General features: G+C 39.6%; 1 long non-coding RNA gene across 1 annotated transcript; it reads right to left on the bottom strand.

Moving 5' to 3' along the window:
- Positions 1-16,304: 16,304 nt before the first annotated feature.
- Positions 16,305-24,139, bottom strand: LOC128634516 (uncharacterized). Its single transcript, XR_008397709.1, has 4 exons — positions 23,688-24,139; positions 23,099-23,271; positions 18,345-18,661; positions 16,305-17,701 (listed from the first exon to the last, which is right to left on the bottom strand). It is a non-coding gene; the product is annotated as an uncharacterized LOC128634516 (long non-coding RNA).
- Positions 24,140-25,029: the final 890 nt, after the last annotated feature.

The following is a 25,029-nucleotide window of genomic DNA, read 5'->3' as shown; positions in this document are numbered from 1 at the left end:
CTAAATTAATATTCTAATTTAAAAAAATTAGATTAGATTATAATCATTTTGCAACGAAAACACATCGGAGGAATAGTAACAGTCAATGTGTGTAGGTTCGCGTCTCTCAAGCTACACACACACACACACACACACACACACACACACACACACACACACACACACACACACACACACACACACACACACACACACACACACACACACACACACACACACACACACACACACAGACAGAGACACGTGCACACCCACCCACACACTCTCTAGCTCTTTCCTGAAGGTAGGCCATGGCCCTTTATATTTAGATCACAGCTGTCCTGCATGGAAACATTTGAGGCCTTGAGTAGCCACGCCGACGGGAGTGAGACTTTCAACACAGACCCCCGGACACATCACATCCACTACACAAACAAAAGTGTCCATGACTGGAAGACAGACAAGCAAGCAAACTGTCTCTCTCACACACACACACACACAAAAAGATTCAAATAGCATGAACAGACAAAATACTTGGACAGGATCACAGCTATTTATGCTATTTCATATACAATGCATAAAATGCATGATAGCGCTGTTGGAAAACAAGCTGCAGGTGTGTTTTGACCTGAGAGGAAATTCAAAGAGCAGTCTAAATACAACTGCAGTTAACAGGAAAGATGTTACTGGAAAGCTGATGATCATTCACATAATAAAGATGACTGTACACACCCGATTTAGTGGAAGCAACTATGGTAAGTGAAAATAGGGAAAGGGAAACTGAGACATAGTGGAAAGACTTTATTCATGTAAAACTAAACTTCCGTTACACAACATCGAGGACCCTGTTTCCTCTGCTGATATACTGTATACAACAAAAAAAAAAATCTCACATGTAAAATTGCATACAGCACATTTTTTCATAACTTGTCACGGTGGCTTAGTGGTTAGCACGTTTGCCTCACACCTCCAGGGTCTGGGGTTTGATTCCCGCTGGGGCCATGTGTATGTGGAGTTTGCATGTTCTCCCCGTGCTGTGGGGGTTTCCTCCCCCAGTCCAAAGACATGCATGGTAGGCTGATTGACATGTCCAAAGTGTCTGTAGTGTGTGAGTGTAATTGTGCCCTGTGATGGATTGGCACCCTGTCTGATGTGTACCCCGCCTCGTGTCCCATGCTCCCAGGCTCCAGGTTCTCTACGACCCTGAAGGACAAGTGATGTAGAAAATGAATGGATCTTAAAGAAAGAACAACACCAGACAGGGCATGAGATAGGGTGGTGTGTTGATTATGCTATGTTTTATTCCTCTCATAACACACTAATTTACCGTGGCATTCTTTTTAAAAAAAAATTTTTTTTTAAAGCCATTTATAGTTATATTTATTGTTGTAAAACCAGTTAGTTCTGGTCAGAGGCATAGCTAAGAGGGTGTGATTTGGGGTTTGAACCCAATTCCAAATGCTTATCCATGTTATTCATGTTTGCCGACATAATAAACATGCAGCACAGTTCATATATCTTTAATTTACATCATTATAACACAATTACTGCACTTGAATGCTATGGAATCTCAAATGAGATGTGTGCATAGTAATTGCGCTATAATTATATTCATAAAAGGTCAACAGAGTCGTCCTTGCATTGCAATATTTAACTGCCCAAATGTGAAAGGAACACACCCCATAGTTTGTTTAATCATGTCATTTTATGGTCTACTAGCTGCTATGGGGAGAAAGAGGATTAACCAATTATTTACATCGTTACAGCCGTCTGCTGATCATTTGATACCTTGCTTGGCTATTGATTTTTGAGTTTGTCTGCTTCAGTCCTTAAAACCCTGCGCCTATCCAAACCCTTTCCATACCTGATGCACAATAACAAATGAAAAGCAAATCAACACTGAAAACATTATCATGCTGAGTAAATGAATGTATGGATGAAGAAGGACAGCACACAGATTGTAAGAAATTATGTTATCGATCAAAAGATCTATACATCCATCCATCAGGGGTCCAAAAGTATCTGCGTATTGCAGTGATGTTGTATGTAATTAAATCATTAACCAGTGTTTCAAGTCTGTACTCATGCCGTGTCTGTTCTGAATAAAAAGCATAGTGAACAAAAAAAGCTGTTCTTTTAGTTAACCACAAAGGTGTCCTTACTGTTCTGTTTCGTCCCTTCGTGTAATTTGTACTCGGATTGGATGACGTTTGCTTAGACTATTAACTTGTAATTTCATATCCAAAGGCACTTTGAAAAATCAGCGATTGAGAAATGAATCCACTTTGCTATCTGCTATAGTATTTCATGTGCACATATGCAATCTCTTATGGAGGTTATGTGTTATAGATTTTTTTCACTGTGTGTAAATCACCTGACACGACTAGCTGTGTCAGTCTACAGCAGGGGTGTCCGATCTTATCCGGAAAGGACCGGTGTGGGTCCAAGTTTTCATTCCAACCAAGCAGGAGCCACACCTGAATCTATTGAAGGCCAAGATCAACTGATTAAACAGGTGGAATCAGGTGTGGCTCTAGTCGGTTGGAATGAAAACCCTTTGCGGATAAGATTAGACACCCCTAGAGTGGTCTACAGTTTCAGCTAGAAAGAAGTCCGCCCCAGCCTTACTTCTTTATAGTATTCTGTGTATGTTTACTTTTGATTATTGCTGGTGCTGTTGTTCTGAGTTCCATGAAAGCAAAAAATGATCCACTTTAAGGCATTTGTTAACAGCAAATAGGATCATGTGGAAGCTAAAAATGACCAATTATTTAACAGAGGGAGGGTTTAAGCATTAACGTACTCGGAGAGGATTCATCGGTCCCTAATAATACTCTGTGGAAAAACCAGCAAGTAGACTAAAAATGCTTTATAATTCGTTCTGTCCAAGCTTTAGTGAAAAATTAGCACAACTTTATTAAATTGAATCGACCAAATTGCTACCAGACCTAAGCTCTGTTGGTCCAAACGGTCCCTGGATGTCTTTAAGAAGTGTGGTATGAACAGTTTCATTGCTTCTTATTACATTGGCAGTGGTTAAGGCTCTCGGTTACTGATCAGACGATTGTGGGTTCGAGCCCCAGCACCTCCAAGGGCTGCCATTGTTGGGCCCCTGAGCAAGACCCTTAACCCTCTCTGTTCCAGGTGTACCGTATCATGGCTAACCCTGCGCTCTAACCCCAGCTTCCTAACATGCTTGGATGTGCGAAGAAAAGAATTTCACTCTGTTGCAATGTAATGACAAAACAGTAAATTCAGAACCACATGAACATTAACTAAAGCCAGAAATGATAGGTCTGATAAATTTTTTTTTATTATTATAGTGAGGAGTAATTATGCAGAATGTCCTTAATAAAATTAAGTACAATTAAAAGCATTAATAGATCCATTAAGACTCATGGTACTCTTACTGTAAGCATCCTCCAGCTCACTGTTTCCATTGTCTCTCAGACTGACGTGCTGTAGCCAATCAGCAACGAGCATGTAACGTTCAGTAAGGACCTCCTCGTCCTGATTTTGAATTAATGCTGCACAATTTTTGGTTTGTTTATATGTTTTGCATTTACCGGCCAACATAACGAACACATGACACATGATGAATACTGTAAATTAGGCTTTTCCTGATAAACCACAAGGCACAAGCATAAGGCAAGTCTACTGTAAATAAGGTAAGCTTTTATATACACAAAGAATTATTATTAAGGGAAAAGGGAATAACCAGTGCATCAGAAAACACACGATTACGACAAAATGATTATGATGAACCTAACACAGTGGACATGTGTCTGCTTTCACGAGGGTCAGCAGTGCATACCCCTCCCCTTGGGATTTCCCACAATTGTGTATGTGTGTGTGTGTGTGTGTGTGTGTGTGTGTCTAACCATGCTGACCTTACTGACCTTAATGTGTCAGCAGAAACAGTTGCGCTCTGCCCATTCTGGACAGCTTCGAGTATGAATAAGAGAGGATGAATTCTGTGTGTGTGTGTGTGTGTGTGTGTGTGTGTGTGTGTGTGTGTGCGCGGGGGGAGGGGGTTATCTTGATGCTGTCTGTTTTTAAATAATCTGACCTCTTTTCAGAATTGTCTCAGTCCCCAAGTTTCCAAGGGAGCTGCTGAGGTCATTTTCACTAGTGAAGTGGGAAAAAGGAGACAGCTGGAGTGTAACGTGAAACCACAGCAGACCGATATTTAAAAGGAAAACTTTTAGGGATGTACTGTTTTTGGCAAGGAAAAGGCCATGGGTCAAAGGTCACCTTCCGGGAATTGTCCCAATATTGCCCTTGTTTCCGTAACAGACAATATACCCTAACACCATGACAGTAAGTATACGCACAGAAATACTGCCTGTAATCTATTATTTTTTGGTTTCATTTTACACTCCAACAGCTGGCACTATGAAATTGAGGAAGTGCAGTTGAGGGCAAAAGTTTGCACCTCCCCATGGTTTTTGAATGGGAACAAGGCCTGTTTTAGAATTTGATGATTCATTTATATCTTAATCACTAACTACGTTTTTTATTAGGTTGGTCAGTCAAGTTTCAATCATAATATAGTGCGACGAGTTTTAGAGGAGTCGTGCACGTTCTCCTTAATACTGTCATTTTGTTCAGATCAAGTAAATGGTGCAATTCTGGAAAAAAAAATAAAATGTGGGTGTATTCTGCCACAAGACACCAATCCAAAAATGTGAGACAAAATCAACAGAAAAAATGATTTGCTACAAACCTCATTGTCTCCAGTTCCTGATCTGAAAAAGGCAATGTAAAACACCAAGTAGAGTTAGAACTCCACTGTACTCTCAGATGGAATGTCAACCTCTGGGTCATCAGTACATGCATTATAGATATAGATGTAAATAACGTATATCTAAATGTACATTACGAACATAAATTCTAAATTGTCTTCGTGCTAGAGTTATAATATTTACAGTGCCCTCCACTAATATTAGCACCCTTGGTAAATATGAGCAAAGAAAGCTGTTAAAAATTATCTTTATTGTTTAACCTTTTGATAATTGTTAAATATAGGTGTACCACAATTATTGACACCCTTTTAGTCAATACTTTGTGCTACCTCCCTTTGCCAAGATAAAAGATCTGAGTCTTCTCCTATAAAGCCTGATGAGGTTGGAGAATACATGGCGAAGGGATCTGAGACCGTTCCTCCATACAGAATCTCTCCAGATCCTTCAAATTTCGAGGTCCACGCTGGTGGACTCTCCTCTTCAGTTCACCCTACAGGTTTTCTCAGTCATGGGACTGGGATGGCCATGGCATGTACTCTAGTTTCCTCCCAAGTCCAAAGACATGCGTTGTAGGCAGATTGGCATTTCCAAATTGTCCATAGAGTGTGAATGTGTGTGTGATTGTGTCCTCCAGTAGGTTGGCACCCCCTCCAGGCTGTCCCCCACCTTGTGCCCCAAGTTCCCTGGGATAGGCTCCCCGTGACCCTGTGTCTGGGAAAATGGATGGAGGGATGTTACTGTTGTGTCATATAGAAACATGTTTGAATAATTACACAAGCTTTCTTAAAACCATGACGTGTCTACCATACAAGTCCCTTTGTAAGTTGTTACTATAGAAATGATAATGTATTAGAACGAGTCCATTAGTTTTACCTGGAATTCGTCTAGCTACTGGTAAAGCAGCTCTTACTGAAAATTAATGAAGACTCTCCGACCAATCAGATTTGAGAACTGAAAAATATTAGAAGAAAACACTAAAAGAAGGGATATTAGGAGAACATGAAGTAACAATCTTGGGATTCCCATTCCACAAAAACTCCTTCCTCTAGTTCAAATGACATCTGCTCCATCAGTTCTCTTAATCGCTGTGGATTAGTTTCCTTGAAGCCTAGTGTAACAAAGTGGATTGGATTGAAAGGGGATGAAAGGACAGTGTGTGTGTGTGTGTGTGTGTGTGTGTGTGTGTGTGTGTGTGTGTGTGTGTGTGTGTGTGTGTGTGTTTTCTATAAATTTATAATGGTCTGGATGTGAGAGTTTTCTTTTAGAGAAACATTATACAGATGTCATTCTGAGAAACTAAAGAAACTAACAGTTTGAATAGTGCTAAACTGAGCTGTTCTATACAAGATATTTAATGGACTATACCTAAAGTGTTGGGACACATTAGTACACTAGTATGTTAGCATAGTGTATGTTACACCTTAGATATCTGTGTAAAAATAAAAAATAAACTGTAACGATACAAACAAAGACAAAAATTAAACCAGTATAGAAAGGCAAATATATGTGCTTGTGAATGTGTGTGTGTGTGTGTGTGTGTGTGCGTGCATTTCCTTATGTACATTTGTGTATGTATCGGGGGTACAGAAGTCCTAATACTCTTTCATTATTTTGTTCCCATAACATGGAGCATATAGAGTGCTGTTCCTCAAGCTGAGGAACCAAAGAGGGCATTGTCTCCAAATTAGGGGCTTCAACTCGATCCACAAAAGATCAGACTTGACCGCGATGGCTGCGGGTTTGAAGGAGGTCATCAAATTTCTCTGGAACACTCTAACCACAGTTCTTGGGGCGTTTGGCACACAAAAAAAATCCCAAGTGGTTTTAAATTTGATCCTGGTCAAAGATCAAAGATCAGCCAGCGTGGAACAAGCGTCTCTTCAAGCCCTGGTCAAGCTGAACTTCTGAACCGCTCTGATTTCCATTCTCCTGAGACGTGGCCAGTTTAGCATGTCATATATCTCATTATGTCTTTTCCATTTGGACACTGCTGTTGTGTTTTCACTCATAGGTCTGGAAAATATACAGGGTAATTGGAGAGCAATTTGATCCAGAGGAATCTAAGACCGGGTTGTGACAAATGCTGCTTCGTACTACACTGATTTTTCTTTCACCCTCTCCTTTTTTTGATGAGGTTTGAGCTTCAATTGCGACAGCTATTACTTGTGCAAATGAGTTATTAGGAAACTTGATGTGTTAACACCACTGTCTGTCATTTTTTATTTAGCAGGCAGCTCCACGCATTGTTGTAGCCTAAAGGTGTGTTTCTGGGATCTTATTGAAGGCAGGGAGGTTACAAGGTATTGGGTTACATATAGACTGTGTATAACACAAAATAGCTGGGATAGCATGAAAATTCCTATCATTTACAAATATACTGTAGAGCCAGATATATCATTATCTAGCTTTATAGGTCGGTTGTGAATTACACCAGCTAAGCACACAATTGAACATCCCAAATGATGTCTTTGTATGGTGTAGAATTACCCTTCACTGGAACTAACAGGCCAAACCTGATCTATCATGACAAAGCGAGCTCCATGAAGAAACGGTTTGGCAAAGTTGAAGTGAAACAACTCAAGTGTCCTGCACAGAGCCCTGAACCCAACTCCATTGAACACCTTTGGGATGAACTTTGGGATGAACTGACCTCGCGAATGCTCTTGTGGTTGAAGGAGCAGAAATCCCCACAACCACGCTCCAAAATCTAGAGCATTGGTCACCAACCTTCTTCCTTAAGATCTACCTTCTGCAGGTTTCATCTCCAACCAAGATCACACCTGTTTTAGTTGATCGAGATCTTTTTAAAGCACTGATTAGATGGTCAGGTTGTCATGGTTATGCTTGGAGCTAACGTCTTCAGGAAGGTCGAGCTAGGGGGAACAGGGTTGGTGACCACTGATCCAGAGGAAAGCCTTACCAGAAGAGTGGAGATGATCGTAACAGCAAAGGGGGGATTAAATCTGGAACAGGATGTTCAACAACACATATACAGTAAGTATGATAGTCTGGTGTCCACATACTTTTGGCCATAAAGTGTGTATCGCATAAAAAAAAAAAGAACTACATTTGGAATTTTCATCCGTTCTAGGCTGCTCTAACTCACAAACAAAAATCTCCGAAGCTCTTGAAGTGGTTTAATTTGTGGAAAAAAATCTGGGCAGCGTGAAAATCTCAGTTGGAAAGTCTGCCCATACATCTTTGTCTCTCTTTGTTTTCTCCCTCTGCGGTTCCCATGTCGTGACAGCACACAGGCGCTAATGTCATTTCCTATTTGGATGTCTTATTAGCTTTCATTAGTGCCACGCTTCAGCGCTGTTTTAGCTTTGGGATTGTCATAGCGACCAGCTGTTTGAATGCCTCTTAGCTCTTGTGTGGGCAAAGCTGGCTTAATCTGACACTCTGCCTCCAGAGCCATCATCGTTGTTTTTGTTCCTTTTGAAAGATATTAGATAAAAGCGAAATGGAATTTTGTTTTTCAAACCAAATGAAAAGTATAGCATGGCCTAGAAAGCAGTCAAGTGGTGAATGGCAGTAATTCTAAACCATGCTACTAGACATGTTTTTATGCGTTACACATTTTTATTTCTCTGTGTGGAAAAGGACAACTGGTTCTTGCTGTAAGTCACAAATGTATTTGAAACATTTGAGCTAGTTTTGCAAGGAAGGCGTGCAGGGAGAAAAGGAGATAAGTGCAAATGATATAAAGTGAGAAAGATTAATTTACTGCACTTGAACCATGAAAGCTCAGCGCACAGCTGTGACTGGAAACTCCAAATGCCATTGATCACTTTCTTAGAATAATGTACAACTATTACTGTCTGTGTATTCATAGTTCCTGGAAACATGACAGAAAATATGGCATAATGAAGCCCCACAATTAATATTTGGTGAAGCCGTCTCTGGAGAGAGCAACGTCACACACGTGAATGACTTCATCAATTCAGACAACAGGTTTTCAGTATTCAAATCCAGATGGAATGTGTGTGAACGTCAGCGTGTGGTTTATTCAGAGTCATCCAGTAATCATAGTCAGGGGTCAAAGCACAGGCAGACAACATTAAAGTTGGATAATCCATAGTCAACAGTGTAAACACGGGCGTAGGTCAGAACCAGGAAGTCACACGAGAAACAAAGGTCAGGAAACATGGGAAGCAAGAAACTCTCCGAAACGTGCAATACAATCGATGGGACTTGACAACGAGACAAAGACACGGGAGGATATAAATAAAGTAATCAAGGGCTGAAGAGAGAATAGGTGAGAACAGCACAGGGGCAGAGACAAGATTAGAATCATAACAAAGTACACATGGTCAGATCCAATCACGTGACATAAAACAAATCCGCTGACATGAACTCAAAACAAAACATGCCTGCAGTGTTCGGAACTGTGAGGAGAACACAGAGAGGAGGAGTTTTTGATACCAGATCAACCTTTTGTTTTCCTGAAACCATTTCTGTTAAGGTTTGGAATCACTATCTTGTTAAAAGATCCATGTACAGGTAACCTCATGGCATCGGCACCACAGTGCAGGGTAAAATATCCTGGTGCTTAACAAAAATTAGGTAATATTTGCAGACCAATAACTGTAAAACAGCCCCAAAGCATCTGTATAAAATACCATGGCCTATTTTGCAGAGTTTGGAAGTTTAAACTTGTATGCAGTCCACATTTTTTTTTTCTTTTTTTTTTTTTAAATTCAAGGATGACAATGTGAAATGATTTGAAATTCTGTTTCGAGGTACCATTTGAGAGAAAACAGAACACTTATCAAGAATTTGTATCAGATTTTTTATTTATTTATTAGAAGAAAGCGAAGTAGGTCCTCTTGTTTGAGAAGAAAACTAATTCCTCAATCTCTGCCTGTAATTCTGGATATACAAGGCCAATACATATACGGTTGCAATCAAAATTATTCGACCGCAATTGTAAATCAGGTTTATTATCAAAATTTCAGACTTTCAGCTGTTTGCAATCAACAAATCAAACAAAAGCGATTGAAATAGTTCAACATGATGAATGCTTCAAGTGGTTTCCCCAAATTCAACTGAAAATGCAACTTATAATGAATACTTAGTAGAGCTCCTTTTGCTGTTATGACCTGCTGAAAACGAGATGCAGAGCCTCTGGCAGCGTTCCTGAGGAATCTTATCCCGTTCCTCATGAGCAGTAGCCTCTAGTTCAGTAATATTCTTGGGTTTGTGTGCTGCATCCGACCTTCTTCAAATCTCACCAGAGATTTTCTATGGGGTTCAAGTCAGGTGACTGTGATGGCCATGTAGAATCTTCCAGGATGACTTCTATAACCAAGCCTTGGTGGAATTTGAGGTATGCTTGGGATCATTGTTCTGTTGGAAGGTCCGATGATGCCCAAGCTTCAGCTTCCTCACAGACGGCATTACGTTCTCTCCAAGGATTTCTTGAAACTTCAATGAATCCACCTTGCCTTCTACACGCTGCAGGTTTCCAGTGCCAGAGGATGTAAAGCAGCCCCAGAGCATCACCGAGCCTCCACCATGCTCGACTGTGCACAGAGTGTTCTTTCTTCATTCTTCTTCCTCCAGACATACCGCTGATCCACCGTGCTGAAAAATTCCAGTTTTGTTTCATCGCTCCACAGAACAGAATCCCAAAACTTCTGTGGCTTATTTATATGATTTTGAGTGACTTTTCTTGTGCTTTTGGGTGAGTAGTGGTGAACGTCTTGGAGTTCTGGCATGGAAACCTTCTGCGTTTAGTACACGCCTTACTGTGCTCACTGAAACCTCAGTGCCTGTTGCCACAAAGTCTTGCTGCAGATCTTTTGCAGTCACTCGAGGGTTTTTCACAACCTGCCTTCTCAGAAATCTGCTTGTAGCCGTCGATAGCTTCCTTTTTCTGCCCCGTCCAGGTAGTTCATAAACTTTCTACCCCTAGCCAGGTCAGGTATTTCATGTGTTCCAGCTCAAGCACACCTGGTGCAACTAATGAAGCCCTTGATTAGCTTGAGACAACACCTGATTTGCATATTTGTGCTGTTATGAGGGATTCTATTCAGGGGGTTGAATAATTTTGAAACTGGAGAAATCATTATAAATTGCATTTTCAGTTGAATTTGGGGAAACCACTTGAAGCATTTGTTGAACTATTTCAATCGCTATTTCAATTGAGTTGTTCAGTGCAAAGGGCTGAAAATCTCTAAATTTTGACAATAAACCTGATTTGCAATGGGAGTTGAATAATTTTGATTGCAACTGTAAATGTAGAGGTATGTTCTGTATATAAGACATATAACACTCAAATACACACACTGCCAAATTCACAATCATACCCAAACACTCCAGTACAGACCCCACCATCGTGCGGTTTCTCATAAGGGAACAAATAGGGGAATTAATAGTCTGGCATAGAGTTAAATATACACTGGAAACAGTCCCGGGTTTGGACTCCTCCTGTTACCTCTACTGATGATTAGATGTGGAAAACCAACTCAAGTACTCTCTTTATCTCACTGGAACCATTGGACACAGTTAGAACCAACAAGGTTAAGATTACATTAGGACTGAGTACATGTTTGTGTGTGTGTGTGTACCCAGTGCATCAACAAGGCTGTCCTTATTGTAATGTGATCTTGTGCAAATAAGATCATTAGGATCTGATATGGGTGTTTGTCTTTGTGTGTGTGCATGGGCGAAGACACACTTTCATTCATCACAGTGAAACTGTACACGGTGCTGTGCTGTAGCTGCACTGAGAAGGCCTCAATGTCACTGGCTAAGGTAACATCTTCCTGCGCTAATTAACCTTCAAGCCAAATATTTACCTTTATGATCCCCTGTCTCTATTTATACTCTTACAGGAAATTAATGGCATATTTTTTTGTAACTAAGATACGAGCACACATAATGCAGCGAATGGAAAATATAATAGAAAAAAAAAGGTATAAAGTTGAGAAAGCTCTGGAAATTGTTTGGATTGGCATTTCCTTAGAAATCCATTTTGGGGATGGAATATTAGATTGCTTAATTGCTTGCAAGTGTGTAGATGTTAAGTTAAGGTCAGAATACAGTTTCACTGTCTCTTGGTAGGAGTTAGATCTCTAGATAATTTTTTTTTTTCAATTCTGCAAAAGAAGTTGTAATTCTTGGAAAGTAATAACTTATCTTTATCTAATATCTAGTAACTATTATCACATGAGCCATGATCACGTCAGTGGTGATTCATTCAATCAACTGAAAGCCATGTGAGCTGGATAGGACATGATGTTGTTGTAGTGTTGTATTCTCAGCCAACTGAGGCACTATGAAAAAAAGTACCATTGCCGTGACCCTAATGGGTATGTAGCTTTTAAAGGGTCATGAAACCTCCCTCTTTGAGCTCTCAATGTTTTTGAAAAATGCAGCTTAAATGGGCTTGGATTGCTGTGCAAAGAAGGGAGTGGGAGTGGGCGTGGCAGGGAAAGGCAGGAGGGGGGGGCAGAACACTCACAATAAAGATAGATAGTGACAAAATGTTTGCAGATGGGGCAGAGGACTTCTCTCCTCCTGAATCCCCAGGGCAAAATGTAGACACAATAGATAGCAGTGCAGGTCCTCTGCCCTGTCTATATGAATCATTAGCCCCTGGCGTGATTATGGAGGAAAACAGTGCAGATGGGAGAAGTGTCAGAATGGTAGCTAGCTAATACGCTCGAGCTTTCCACAAATAAAAGGGGGAAGGCTCTTCCCCTAGACGCGGGCTCTCGTTGCATAGTTTTGCACACGGCGGCCTGCGGAGCTTTAAGCAGTTTAATTAGCTCAAAAGGCAAATAAAACTGTCATGGTTACAAATTAGACACATACCTCATGTGAAGGGATGGAAAAGTCCGCACCATTGTGTAGACACAAACTGCTCTCATGAGCAAGTCCAAAGTCCACCTTTCTCCAATTCTCATAGCTCTTCCTAGAAAACACACTCGAACTCTTGCGACCCATTTGAACACCTCTCTCATCCACTACATCTGTAGGAAAACACCACGTGCTGTCAGGAATAATTAAGAGACAGCATCTTCTCATAGGATAAGAACACGCAAGCTTATGAATAATTATGAGACACCGACGCGTTGTCAGAGTACTACAGTACATTGCCATGTCACTACCTGTGGCTACATTCTGCCTTTGAGGTCGACCCCAAGCAGTGCCTGGAGATCGCTGAGGACGGTGCCGCTTGAAGTACCATGGAAATGGTTTTGGACCTCAATTCCTCATGGACATTTTCGCTGTGGTTGCTGGGACTATGGTTGCTGTGATGGCCTTTGGACTGCAATTACCACATGCAGTTTTGCACTCAGGTCTCCTTTAGTGAACAGTGGACTAGTTCAACAAACAGACCATAATGAACTTTCTTTTACTTTCACACTATCCGTTGTGACCCAGATGAGGATGGGTTCCCTTCTGAGTCTGGTTCTTCTCAAGGTTTCTTCCTCATATCATCTTAGGGAGCTTTTCCTCACCACCGTCACCACCGGCTCGCTCAATAGGGATAAATTCACACTTAAAATCTGTATCCTGCGTTTATATGTTACTGTAAAGCTGCTTTGAGACAATGTCCGTTGTTAAAAGCACTGTACAAATAAGATCGAATTGAATTGAGGCAAAAATAGTTTGTTTAGGTTTGGCAAACTGGATTTTAGCGTAAAACACACAATAGTGAACTGAGCTGCAGTGAGAGAAGGAGTTGTCATGGGATTTAATGAGCAGAACCTTTAATTGGGTGCTAAAATAGCAGGCTAAACACACAACGTTTTCATTAACACCTGCATTTCTGTTGTATTCAGCTAACAACATGTTCAGTGTGCATACTCCATGATTGTGCATGAACCACACAGCTCATCGTTTGTACAGTGTGTAATATTCGGTTATAAGATGGCGCTTCTAGCAACAAGGCGTTGGTTTGCTCTCTGCTAAACAGAACACACTGCTGCATATCCAACATGCTCCAGCAATTACACTTCTCTACCACGTCTCTCATGTGCTCTTTTTCATTTGTTCTCTCTCTCCTGAGACGTTACCTGTGAAGTGTTTACCTGTCTCCCACCGCCTTTGCACGTTGCTATGGCTGTGTGTTTACGGTGGAAGAAGCAAGCAAGCAAGCTGTAGCAGCAGGTCAGGTGATGGAGGTGCACACAATACACACACACACATGCACACAACCATTAGTGCCGCAAAGAGCTTGGCCTGTCAACATTAATTTCCCGCAACCCCGTTATTGCAGAGTCTTAAGTAGAAAAGCGTTATCGCAAATGAACAGGGTGAACTTTTCCATCATGCCTGATTGTTTATGTGTGCACGCACATGCTTAATCCATCATGTTGGAGGTGCAAAGGTTTCAAAAAGACCCTGCACCTCTACAAAGTTAGTATTTTGCGGACTGCTAATTAAGTGTTTTTAGCCCATGTAATTGCATGTGTGTGTGTGTGTGTGTGTGTGTATGAGAGAGTGAGAGTGTGCGAGAGAGAGAGTCTCTTGGTGCCACCAATCAAGGTCGATGTGCAGTTGCCATGGTGTTAATGTTCCATGTTCTATTATTGGATGGCTAATTAGTTTTATACAGACAGGTTTGTAGATGTCATTATGACAAGCAAAAATGTCTGCAACACCTGATGTCTGATTATCTTCTGAAAAAAAGAACCACGTAATGTTTGACTTGGACATACTCTTACAGTCTAGCTCAGACGGATGAGAGCTCTTTAGAGAAGAATCACATTTAATTTAAATGAATACGTTATACAGACTGAAGAGTGCACAGGTGTGTGCATGAGACAAGCTCAATTTGACAAGTGATGCAAGTGTAGTAATGTAGCTGGGGTTTTTTTCTGAATAGCTATACAGACGTAATGCAAAGTAATAAATCATGACAAGATTTTCTATTGCAAAATGCAAGTGCCATATACCTCAATGGTAATACATCATGGTTACTCTGGCTTCAATATGAGTTTTTTGTGGTGATCTGCTATGCATGTTGTATACTGTCATTAGGATGTATCTGGAGTCTTCACACCACTCTATGTCTTTCTTTCTCTCTCTCTCCATTTCACTCTAGAGACCTTTGGCGTGACGGTGAAAGTGCAGAGCACCACCGCGTCAACTTTTGTTTCCACAGCAGCAAAGTCTTAAGGAGTGTACAGTTGTAACAATGCAGACTCAGGAGAGTTGTCAGGGTCCATGCGAAGGAGTTTATTTGATTTGGTAACAGTTCACAAAGTCCAGTGCAACCAATATCCATACTGATGAAATGTCTCATTAAAAAGTACCACTGCCACAGCAGTGCAGAATCTGGGCAACACGACTATCATGCAAGGTTTAAACTTAGTCAACGACAGCAGGAGATGGATTGAGTAGACTTGCAGGGACTTGTCTACGAGTCTTAGATGGAGGGGAAAATGTAGGAGTCTTCGTCAGTGTTTGTAATCTCTGCCTCAGGGAAGGAAAATAAAACTTCTTTCCCACTAGGATGTCTAGATGTCCAGAATGGAGCAGGATGGGAACCAACTAAATAAGGCCTGGGCACATAGGTGACATGTGAAAAATGATTTGGATCGGTGGACTGTCCTCTACGAATTTCTTCTGTGAGCACCCATAGCTTATACATACAGTATATGTAGGATGGATGACTCAAAGTGCCACTGGGGCAAGGGATGAAATTGGAAGGTGGGTGGATCAGGGCCACAGAGCTCCACCACATTTGATCTATATTCATGAAGAGCTTTATTCACATTTCACCATATAATAACACATAAATTGAAATCTATGATAGAAATATACAGTCATGTAAAAAAATAAGTACACCCCATGGAAATTGTTGGCTTTTTAGATATATTTGGACAAGGAAACTTTTGATCATCTTTCAAACCGTGCCTATTAATGAAGTTGATATACTTGATCGAAACCACAAGGAAAAATAGCTTTTTCAATCATTTATTCAACAAAAATATCAATAGATGTGAGATATTTCTGTGGAAAAAGTAAGTACACCCTTGGCCTCAGAAATTAGTATTGACCCCTTTAGCAGAAATAACTTTTTGTAGGAGCTTTGCATAATTGTCCACCAGGCTTGCTGGAATTTTTGACCACTCTTCCAAGCAATATTCTTTCAGCAGCAAGATATTTGAGGGTTTTCTTGCATGTACTGCCCGTTTCAAATCCCCCCAAAACATTTCAATGGGATTCAAATCCGGGTTTTGACTAGGCCATTCCATAACCCTCCATTTCTTCCTTTTTGAGCCATTCCTTGGTGGATTTGATAGTGTGCTTAGGATCATTATACTGTAGAAAGGTCCAATTTTGGTTCAACTACAACTTTTGGACAGATGGCCTCACATTATCTTCAAGCACTCTTTGATTTGATGCAGAATTCATGGTTGAATCAATGAATGCAAGGTGTCCAGTCCCTGAGGCAGTGAAGCAACCCCAAACCATAACATTTCCACCACTGTGCTTCACAGTTAGTATGAGGTGCTTCTAAAAAGCTGTCTTTGGTCTGCACCAGACATGTCTGCTGTTACTGTGGCCAAAGAAATCTATCTTTGATTCGTCTGTCCAGAGCACTTTGTAGTGCACATGTAGTCTTGCAAAGGCTTTTTCCTGGAACGCCCCCCATGCAGGTCAAATTTGTGCAGTCTCTGATTGTAGAAGCCTGCACTTTGACACCAACAGCTGCACGACTTAATAGCAGGTAATGTGATGAAATTTTGGGGTTCTTAGAGACTTCTTTTTACATCAGACAGTCTGCTGTTGGGCTGAATTTGTGGTGTTGGCCAGTCCTGAAATCTGCACCACTCATAGGCATTCACAACTTTTTTTCTGAAGGCCTTACAGAACTCTTTAGATTTTGGCATGATGACACCACACACCTCAATAGCAAAAGACCACTTAAAACTTAAATTTAACTTTGCTATGTTTCATTTGTACACCCTGCATGCTGAGAATATATTTGAGAAGCAGTATGGTGGGTTATGGAATTGACCTTTCTGAAGTTTCACACTGAGGTCATTTTCCATTAGACATATGAGCACTTGACATAGAATTGAGTGCACTGGACGTACTAGGGGGCATTCATCCCACCAAATGTCATCACTAAATATTCATAGTAACTTAAAGTACTATTGAATGTAAATTATATGTACATATGCAATATGTAAATCCTTCTTTGGAAACATATTGTCATATTGTATAGAGATATTTCAGAAAAGGAATGCAGACCTTGAATACTGAAAATACCTTGTTTTATTGGGGATGTAAAAGTGCATGTGTAACACACTCTTAGGTAGAAAATGTTTCATATTTTTTAAGCATCACCCTTAAGCATTCTTCAGTTTGTCCCTATGGGGGAATACTAAAAAATAACCATAGAACCCGAGAAGTCATTCATAGAGATAAGAATCCTATCTATCTAACACACTCCTGATGAATCTTTTTTTCTTTCTAAGAGCGTAGCTTGGGTGTTTTCTTGATTTATATCTTCATTGCTCAAGTTTCAGGCAGTGATAAGCTTCTCATATTAAAACCATGGTCAATAGAGAGATAGTTTGGCAGCTTTGGTTTTTACTGAACTCCTCAGGAAGGTCTTGGGGTTCTTTTAGGACTCCTTTATCCATTTGAGGAATTTCAGTGGGGGTAATTGGCGGTGACATGGTAGGTCTTAGAAGAAGTGACATTTGGGGCCCTAGACCATTGATATCTATTTTTGTGTCCCCAAAACATCAAGGCAATATATATATATGGGACAAATCAATTATTTATAACTTTAAATGTACTGAGACTATCTGTGTACTGAGTGATTGGAGTAGATATAGTTTAATATTATATATCAGACCTGTGTATAGGTTAATGGGGATGTTGCTTTGTTGTACCTCACTGTATCCAACTGGGTGACCAAGGCCTTGATGTTGGCAGGCGGTGAGCAGGGAAATAAGGAAGAGATAAAAGTTGATAAAAAGTTCCCTGCGTGTCCAGATCTGCTGTAAAAACAAACATCATTTGAGCACTAGGATATTCTAACATGATGGCATATTGAACTCTTTATTCTATACTAAAAATAAGTCAACCTGTTCACCTGGACTCAATGGCTCTGACCTAATAAAGATAAAGATACTTTAATGTAGCACTAATTTTCCTTAGCTGATACTTACCCAGTTTATCTCCATAGCATCATTCACATCTTTGTTTGAAATTGGAGGACGGGACAAAGAAGTGAAGTTGGATAAAGGATGTCTGGCTTGTAATAGGTGATTAAGTCTGACAGCTGAATGAATCGTGTGAGCATGAGCTGATCATCCTTTTATACCAAGCTAACTCTGTTTTCAAAGTAAGAGTGGTACGTAAATAGAGATTTGCTTGCTTGCTTTAGGTTTTATGTTTACATTTGCTTGTCTAAAATTATCCCTGCATTTATTGGACTGGCTTTGGGAAGTGATTTGTATATTGGTTGCAGTAGACTTGGTTACAGAACACATTGACAAACATTGTGGATCTAGCAAAGGTACAAAAATCGTCATCTTTAATACAACTGACTACATTTTTTAGTCCAGTTTTTTGTAGTCTATTTTTGTTGAAGCTACTGATTTTTTTTTCAATGTCCTGAAATGGCAAGCCACTTCTTACCTTACATAATAGGTCACCCATCTATCCATCTTCTATACCGCTTTATTCTTTTCAGGGTTACGGGGAAACCCGGAGCCTGTCCCAGGAAGCATGGGGCACAAGGCGGGGTACACCCTGGACAGGGTGCCAATCCATCGCAGGGCACAATCACATTCCCATTCATACACTACGGACACTTTGGCCATGACAGTCAGCCTACCATGCATTTCTTTGGACTGGGGGAGGAAACCGGAGTACCCGGAGGAAACCACCGCAGCACGGGGAGAACATGCAAACTCCGCACACACAGGACCACGGTGGGAATCGAACCCCGAACCCTAGAGGTGTGAGGCGAACGTGCTTACTAATAGTTCTTAATTGAAATAAAGATTATTCAAATTTAGGCAGTGCCTCACTTGATAGAAAAAGGTTTTTCTCAATCCCACAGGACCAAGAACTAACTAGCTTCCTAGAGTTTCCTCAGAACCCACAATAAGGACATCTGTTTCTCCCTCATTCCATTAGACAAAGTTATGAGACATGTAAACTTTAATGACTGCCAGGGAGTCAATTACACTGACAAATTTACTATAGTCATTTCAAGTTATGGACAGGTATATATCTGGATATCATCATAAAAAATAAGAGAAATATTAAAACCTTCTATTATGTGACAGTTATAGTAAGTAGACCACATTGGACGATATTTTGATTTGTTTCTCTTGGGAACACCTATTCCTGTTTACTATCCAAGAGGGTTCCAGGTAAAAGCCCTTTAAGAAACTAAGAACTAAGTAGAGTTCAGCATTAAAAACTGGAGATTGACGCTTCTACTTGGTGTGCAGCTGCGAAATGATTGCATAATTGTGTAGCCTCTTATACATTCAGTACTGTGCAAGTCTTAGACACCATACATATTTTATGTAAAGTTAGTCTTTCATGTTTAATTTAGGCCTACTGATAAAATAATAATGTTCAAATGGAGTGTTACAGAGAAATTTCTTTTGGATTATGTTATGTAATAGACCACACTGCTGATAAAAACATCACGAAGGCTGTCTGGGCTTTTACGCACAGAAGTTCTCCAAGAAGCCTGGAACAACCTAATAGACAGAAAACTGCTTAGAACTCTGCATACATGACATCATACCTAAGAGAATATATAAGTAAATTACATTTTGATCATTTAAAACATTTTCTTAGTTCTTTTTCTATTTACTGCTCAGTATATTTGTGATGATTTCCCCTCGAGCTAGCGCTGTAGCATGTAGCATGTAGCTCTTAGCGAGCACATGCTTTTGGGTTTTCAGTGATATTGACTTTGTTTACTTTGGACATGTGCTTTTGATATGGTTTTTGTCCTGTCTCTGCCCCTGTCCTCTCATTGGTTGTTTTTCGTAGGCGTGTCATCATTGTTTTCAGCTGTCCTGTGTTTCACCCCTGATTACGTTTGTCATTTAAACCCCTCGTGTCTCTGCGCATAGCGGGTAGTATTGAGTTTTTCTCCTTACCAAGCGGTTGTTCCTAGTTCTCAAGTCATGTTTATTGACTTTGTTTCTCATTTTATGTTTTGCCTTGCCCTGTGTATTCCCGTCTGCCAATCGCCTGACCTTTTGCATATTTTTGGACCACGATTGCCGTTTTGGATTTGTCTGCCTGCCTCTCTCTCTAATAAACGTCTTTAACTGCACTTGCTAACTGTCCTAACCTCCATTACATAATTTACGTGACAATATTCATTTGATACTTAGAAACTTTTCATTTCATTATTTTATTTGAACTAATCGTAGCTTCACAGAATATTTTAGAACTTCTTTAGTATGCTTTAGTGCCTAAGACCTTTGCACAGTCATTATACCATTACACTTTCCAGGTTTGATGGCAAATGGCTAACAAGCGCCATTTTATGTCAAACGGATAAAGAATAAAATAATGAAATCGTGTGCTGTTATAGCAAACTAATACACAACAAGGTAGTCCTGAAGTGGATTATTTTTCAATAACAGCATATCTGAAAGTGTTTTATTCCTCTTGTACCACAGCAATTTGCCAGTGATGATTTTTTTTTTTTTTTTTTTAAATGTTGTACTTTTTTAAAAAAAAAAAAATCAATTTATAGTTACATTTATTATTGTGGAACATCTATAAGGCAAGTTAGTTCCTATTATCACTTACATTATGGCAGCTATAAACAGTCATTCCCTCACCAGCCTCTCTTTTGTTCTGTCTTAAAGGTAATATATGGAATTAAATGAGTTTTCAACACAGCTTTTTATGTTATTGAGAAACCGGAACGTGTAAACGCTCTTTGTCTTGAAAACTTTCTCATGCCACAGAACTTACTGACAGTTCCAATGCATCTGACACTGGAGACTAGCTACACAAAATGTTAAATAAACTTCTCCTTACAGAACTTCTCCTCACAATAACAATTATTATGTTTTTCATTTTTAAATAGCAACACATTTGTTTATCCATTTATTATTAGATATAGATCGTCCACTACAAGTGATGGAATGTTAACCAAGACCTTCTGACCAATCAGATTCAAGAATTCAACAGTGCTCTGGTATAAAAACTGTGTGGTATTTAAATAACGTGTGGTTCTTGAGCAAGTCTACATGTCCTGCATCTCAGTATAAATCTCTCTCTCTCTCTTTCTCTCTCTCTGGTGTTACATCCCTGCTGTCTGCCAGAATTCTGCCACTCCTGTGTTTACGCTCCAAAACAATCTCATTCTCCCCACAGCTGTTGTTTTCTCACTTCTAGTTTTACTCTTTGCTTTTTCATACCTGGCTTCTGTTTTTATTCCAGTGACCCAAATGTAACATTACACAACCTTAGCCGTTCCTTCACTGAGCCACGCTAATCTGCTGTGTTGTTTGTTAATATTTGGCATATGCGTATAGCCTCTTTCACGCAGACACACACTCTGACACGCACACATGTGCAGTGGCTCTGAAACCAACTACTGCATCATGGAATCTGTTTCTTTCAAACCAACCCTAGATATTTTAAAATTGTGTCTATGATAGCTTGTGTGAAATTTACACAAATTCTGTCCTGGTAATCAAGATTGAACCTGGTTCTTTCATCCAGCAAACTGACAAAAATCTGAACTAGTCCTTACTGTCAATCGAATTCTTCTATGCTCTATGAATATTCTTGTTTAATTAATGTTAGCAGTACAGATCTTATATAAGACACATGGTGCACACATTTTTCTCTAGAGTAACATGTTTATGATCCGGCCAGAAAGGGTGAGACTATTTTTACACCAGGGGGTTATTTTTACATTGATGCCCTCTCACACTCAGCAACACAAATGCTGATTGGTCCATATATTAACAGCTGTAACATTATTTAGTGATAGAAATGTGAACTCAGAATTTTCCCTGAACTGTTAAATATAATCAACGGTAGAATTGTAAATAAATAAATCAATAAATAAATCAATAAATAAATCAAGGGTGATGAACAAGTTAGTTAACTTACTAGTTTATCTATGTTGAGTAATCTAAATAATGCAATGTAACGTAATTAAGTTGTAAATTAAATATACTGCTCGCTTTAAAAAAATACAACAACAACTTTACCTGGATCATATATAGGGTCGTGTCCCCATATATAGGGACGTGTCCCAGTGTTGAGGAAATACCATCTGCCCCCCCCCCCCCCCCCCCCCAATATACAGTACATAATATTTTCTATATGACCCCCTTTAATGAACCCTGCCAACAGATCTGTCTTTTCTTCATCTATTCTATTTATTTATGTCTATTCCTTTTTAATATATTTCTGTTTGTTAAGGAAAATAGGTGTGCGCCCCCCCCTCCAATTGTACACTTGGTTGCGCCCACACTCAACGCAAGTTCATTGATATATTTTAGCAGCTCCGTCTGTAAGAAATGGAGACAGCAGCCAAGCGTAGAAATGTGCAGCAGAACATACGAGCTTTTTTTCAGACAGTAAGTAACTAGATACCTAAATAGTAGGTTAAACTAGTTACCTAAATAGTTACCTAGTTACCTAAATAGTAGGTAACCCTAGTTTAGTATAGAAGGCATCATACCATGGCTTGGTTTGTTCTTAAGAATGTCAATTAACTTTTGATATTTGCACACCCAGGAAGTGGGCTAGGCTAACGTCCGTTCCAGTTTTTGACCATTAAAGTTACATTCACTTGCATATCCTCCCGCCGAGTTTGTTGTGAACCCTCACGCTGTGACAGACTGTTATAAATGTGAGTGAAAGTGAGGAAAGTTGCACAGCATTTCGTTCCTTTACACTACATTTGGGCTTAGGACAACTAAGTGGACCCCCCCAATGTCCATACTATGGTTACGACCTTGCTTGTACCCCATATATTCCTCCTCAAACCGAACCCTGCATACACTAAAATTGCTGAGATAATTGCTGAGAAAATTCTTTCAAATAAATGGTAAACAACTAAATACATAATAATACATACAGAAACATAAAAACACACTTCTGGTGATTTGTTTTTATTCTAATCGAATGTATACAAATTCCTCATCTTGGTTAGAAATAACCTCGAATAACCTGAACAACCCAGAGATAAGGATAAAAATGACTAATAATGGTCTTAATGTAGCAATTTTTGTACAGTTAAAGCATCCCAGCACATCAAATAACGCAGCAGTGTGTAGTCCAATTAATCTTTGTTCTGTTATATATTAATGTATATTGACGTATGTATACATAAGTTTACATTTTATGGCATTTGGCAGACATCCTTATCCAGATCGACTTACATTTATACATCTGAGCAGTAGAGGGTTGAGGAAATTCAGAAGTCAGAAGTCCAAATTCTTAACCACTGAACAATTTTTAGAGTGTAAAATCAAACTGATGAATTCATACCCATGGAAACACACCATCTGTTTTTCAATTATGAGTTCTTCAGCAGTGGAAAGAAAGGAAAGTACTGAAAAAAAAACCCAAAATCAGGTGGTTACTACAACAGAATATTTTGTATACGTAATACATATCAATGCATTATTAGAGAGCAGCTTTGTCAAATCAATAGGCCTGATCGGTGTGGAACTCTAATCAGGTCATATATCAAAGTATAATTTTAGGTTAGCAAAAACATAAAAAACAGTTCTAGGGACATAGTTTGTAGAAATGGTACATTCAATCTATTAAGTTTTCTTGGTGTCCTAGAAATATTTTTTACATAACCTGTATAAACACTGTTATAATACATTGCTGTAAAATTTCATTTTTCCTAACTGGGAATGTTGTGTGAGCAAACAATTATTACAGCAGGTGTTTTATTTATTTTTTTTTTTCTTAGAACATTGTAGGAACGTTATTTCTTAGAACCTTTTGGATACTCACTGAACCTTGTAATAATGTTTTCTGCTAGCTGGGTGTTCCAGTGGAAATCAACGGTAAAGCCAAACATTGGACGATAGTTACCCTTCCCCTTTTCAGCACTCGGTTGTCAGAGCATTGGAAGGACAAGTGCATTACCCGAAGTCCTTCCAGAATACCGTCATTCACATGAGGAGGAACCTGCACGTCCCTGACCTTAATCGAGCAGTGTTTTTAGCCTGAGACCGAAATGGTTGGACCACTGTCACTGGACTCTGTGGAGGCATCAGATGCATTGAGGGTAATCCTGCTTGATATCAAGGCTAGTGAGAGGTCTGACATTAGAGTAAGTGCTGAAAGGGGTTTGAGACTTGGTAAGTGTTAGACTGACGTATACACACAACCACGCATGCATGCAACACAGACATGTGCCATGTGATGATGGGTCACTAAACAAATGTTGTGTGCTCGTGACCTTGCATAATGGTGTTTGGCAACTCTGCATAGTCATGTACATACTAGCTAACTGGATACCCAGGGATTTCCTGTCTTTAGCAACGATAAGTAGCATGGGAACGTCATCGTCTATGCTGTAGTTAAGGACAGGAGTATTTTGTTGTCCTGTAATTTCACAGTTGGTGGAAATGATATCTTAACAGTCTAAAGGTCAAGCCACCAAGTCAGTGTGCACTGAATATAACAATATAACATTTATACAAATGCACACCAAGCCTGATTATATTTGATAACTCATAAACTAAATAATCATAAATACATTTTGGAGCATTACCTAATAAGGAAAAAATAGACCTGTGTTGGTATTAATGAACATTTTTTGGGGGGAAAAATAACAAAGGTTATGTTAAATATATGGTGAGTAGGCAGAATGTGGATTTAGTTCATATCTTTATTAAGCGCTTTATCCTGGTCAGGGTCAAGGGAGATCTGGAGCCTATCCTAGGAACACTTGGGAACACACCCTGTATAGGCTGCTGGTCCATCACAGAGCACCATGCACACAGACATTTAAGGGCAATTTAGCATAACCAATTCATGTACCAATATGTTTTTGTGAGGTGTGAGGAAACCGGAGAACCAATGAGAAACTTCACACAAAAAGTATCCCAAACTCAGGATCGAACTATGGACCATGGAGATGTTCTACCGTACTACCCACATGGATTTAATGTACAATTTGGAATTTTATTTTCCACTTTTACAGCCCTATAATGTATATAATGATGCAGTGATGTGTATATATATTGGTACAATCTTCCGTTAGTGAGTTGGTCATTATAAATGCTGCGTGAAAAGGTAGGGATCTAGTCTATTCAAAGATGCATTTTATGAAGAATTCGTTTTCATA

Source organism: Ictalurus punctatus, chromosome 13 (assembly GCF_001660625.3).
Source record: "Ictalurus punctatus breed USDA103 chromosome 13, Coco_2.0, whole genome shotgun sequence".
NCBI classification, from domain to species: Eukaryota; Metazoa; Chordata; class Actinopteri; order Siluriformes; family Ictaluridae; genus Ictalurus; species Ictalurus punctatus.
Note: the sequence above shows the minus strand (reverse complement) of the source record. Positions and strands in the feature narration are given on the sequence as shown.